Source organism: Antrostomus carolinensis, unplaced genomic scaffold (assembly GCF_000700745.2).
Source record: "Antrostomus carolinensis isolate BGI_N321 unplaced genomic scaffold, ASM70074v2 scaffold17852, whole genome shotgun sequence".
Taxonomy (NCBI): Eukaryota; Metazoa; Chordata; class Aves; order Caprimulgiformes; family Caprimulgidae; genus Antrostomus; species Antrostomus carolinensis.
In genome coordinates, this window is record NW_010301773.1 from 30,832 (window position 1) to 34,360 (window position 3,529).

Genomic DNA, 3,529 nt, shown 5'->3' on the forward strand with positions numbered 1-3,529 from the left:
ACTTGGCTGTATAAAGAGCTTTGTTGACTGCTACCAATCCTGGGAAGAAACATCTTCCTTTCTGAACTCCTGTAAGACTAGCTAGATCTCCATCCTTCAGTAAGGGCATGCTTTCATCCTTTGGAGACTCTGGAGACAGAAGCCCTGTTTAAGAGATACAAAATGTCCCAGTGCTTAGGTTTCAACACCTTGACCCAGATTCTGCACTATTGTTAGCAAGTTACCTGGAAGGAATTCTAGAATCAAAAACTGATATAAAATATAAACTTGTTTATTTTTATCTAAACATCTGAAGATATATAGTGTATAGTGTCAAATCTTTAAAAAGACTTGGCTGAAGAAATTAATGAACACCACTCGTAATCCACTTTAATTCACCTGAAAGCTTCGCCCCCCCCACCTTCCTCAAAATACACCTTGCCAAGGATTTTCCCTTTCTTCATATGTTATCATTCAGTTTGAATTAATTTGTGTGAGCTGTTTCCTGGATGTTTTTGTTCCTTCACTTGAGTGAGTACTGGCATTTGTCTGATAATATGGTGAGATGATTCAAGGAAGAATTGGCCAGAAAAACTAATTACTTAATTTCATAGTTACTTTTCTCTCTGAACCAACTTACTGCACATTTGTACAAATGCCAGAGCAGTAAAAAAGATGAAGTAGGAGCTGGAGAAGAAGGTGAGACCACAGAAACCCTGATTTGACCAGCTCAAATTAGTGCATAATGGCATCCTTAACCTCCTCCTGAATCTGTTTAAAAGCTTGATGGCTAAACTGCAATGAAATTGGCAATACTTAGGGACCTGCTGAGTACCGTGAAGCTATGCAGTAGCAAGGTAAGCAGTCAGTTCTGAAAATCCAGCTGCTATGATGGAAAATGACATTCTTCATTATCTCAGTAAACAGACAGATCTGACAACATGATCCATAATTACATCACCTGTTTGCTTTCTTAACAACCTATTTTATTTCTCACAAAGGCAACAGCCTTGCCGCCCTTCACTAATATAAGTATTGCTTCCTTTCCCTGAGATGCTAATATCTGTCTCCTAGACAGGGTATGTTCTCCTGTGCTCAGCTAACCAGCTGTACTCAACAGCTGGTTACAGCTGTACTCAACAACCCCAAGCTGCAATTAGTTCTCCTCCTGTGCTGCAGATGGATCAGGGTTCTTCTATGTGGAAGCCCACCCACTTGCTGGTTACTGTCTCCACCATCCACACTTCCCTAGTCATGTTGTCCTCTGCTCTCTTTTGTGCTACCACCTGCACTATTCAGACCACTTGGAGAAAAAGTACAAAAGGCACTGGGTCAGACAAAAGTAGACAACAATTAAATGAGAGGTTACTTTAACAAGAGCAAAGTTTGGGTTGCTGTCCTTCCCCTTCCCCTCTATTCTGGCCATGTGTTCCTGCTGCTCCCTTGGGCTGGATCTAACCAATATACAACTGCATATGTCTATGTGTATAGCCTACATTATATACATGCTTGTGTGCAGTATTCTAGTGCAAGCATTTTTGTTACAGAGTAGGAGTAAATCTTTAAACTCTTTATTGAAACTGTTCTCTCACCCATCTGCCTGCAAAGTCAGGTTTTTTCAGATTTAAGGTGACATAAAATGATTTTTAAATGAGCTTTAGAGCCCTTAACACATCCCAATTCTTTAAAAAGTGGCATCTTGTTACGCTAAAGTAAGAAACAAGCACTTTTTTTTATTACTTTGTTTTAATTGAAAAGCAGATATTTTCCACCCTCCATATCTATCACTGCCATTTAATGGTGTAAAGTTTGTGTTTCTACTTCTCCAGGATATTTGACAAAAAGTTTGCAGCATTTCTGCCAAAGTCTGGAAATCCCATTACCCCTCACATGGAGAAACACTGCTTGGGAAGGGAAGGGTGTATTTTCCTAGATCAGTGGTTCTCAAGTACAATTTCTTGTTAGGTTGTGTGGAGCAAGAAAGCCTGCTTCCCAGCCTCCGTGTTGGGACAAGATGGTCATATGAAAAGACAGAGGAAATGAAGTTGTGTTTTGTCGGGAGACTATTGGGGTCTGGGTGCATTTTGAGATAAAATATTTTTCCAGTGCAAATATAATTTCTAATGACTTCTGTGTCTGTTGCTGGTCTAGAGTGTGAAAGTCCAGAGAACTTCTGGAAAATTCACTGCTATGATTTATGCATCTTGAGGTAAATGAATGCCAAATGTCTTGAAGGACTATAGTACCATCTTTTTTGTTTGGTATCCTAATTTTTCTAAATAACTCTTTTCATTAAGACTTTCTAAAGACAAATAAGAGATGTCTTTAGCAGTGTGGCAATACCACCTTAGTCGTGTTGATGCTTAGTGCACAGGCATTGAAAAGAAAAATGTCAAATCTTAGGAACTACTAAGAAAAATCATAAATGACTTTTCTGCGTCCAAGATTGAGAGAACATTTTATGTAGGTCCAGAGAAAGATAGTTGGCAATAATGGAGTGGACAAAAGCAAATATATTTATGTGAAACTACATTTATTTTATGGGGTCACTCCACAGGGTAATAAGAATGTCACATTACAGATATCTTAATTACATTTATAAGCCACTATATGCAGCTTATGAATGATTATGTCTCATGAACCCATGTATTTTATTCTACTAGGTAGATTTTGATTAAGTTTTCATTCAGTGGAAACAAACAAAACAAGACTTCCATAATTAAACCATCTTTAAAATTTATACCAATTACGATATTAGCATGAAACTACATATTCTAATCTGCAGCAGCAAACTGCTGCTAAACAGTATCATTGTTAATTGAACTAAGTTTAACTTAATGTTTACCAGTAACTCCAATATCTTCTGAAGAGGAAAAAAACACTCATAACATTCTAACCTTTTTGAGCACACAGCATGGAAAAATGAGATAGGGTCATCTGGAATAAGAAGGGTAGCACACTTCAACCCAGGGATGTTTTAAAGAGAGCTAGTAGCACGCTTTATTCCAATACAGAAATGCAAAAAACCAGCACTACTACCTAGGATTTACCTTCACACTCTCCCTCTTCTCTTCAAGTACACAGAAATCTCTTTCACCTGCCCCTTCCTGACTAGGCTCTCCCTAGAAAGCCCTAATAACCTCAAACAGTTAGCTCTGTCCCCCTGGACTTAGTCCCTGTATATCTAATCTGATTTCCTAAATGTAAACATAGAGAATTGGACAAAAATATGTACGTACAGAAAGCAGAAGAGGAAAGTTAGGACAGGAAAATCTTTCAAACTCTGTTCACATGATACTCACTCATACATACAACACGTCTTTTCACAGACAACTCGCCAACAGACTGCTAAGTTGGCATAAAAATAGAGAACAGACACCCCATCTCCCTATTATTTCTTCCTATGATTTCTATTGTTCATCCTTGCAGATGAACGGAAACTAACATTTTTTCTATTATGGTGGGGTACCAGAATTTGAAACAATTTTCAGAGCTCAGGCGAAGATTTCCAACTTAAGCAAATCATAGAATAGAATCATAGAATGGTTTG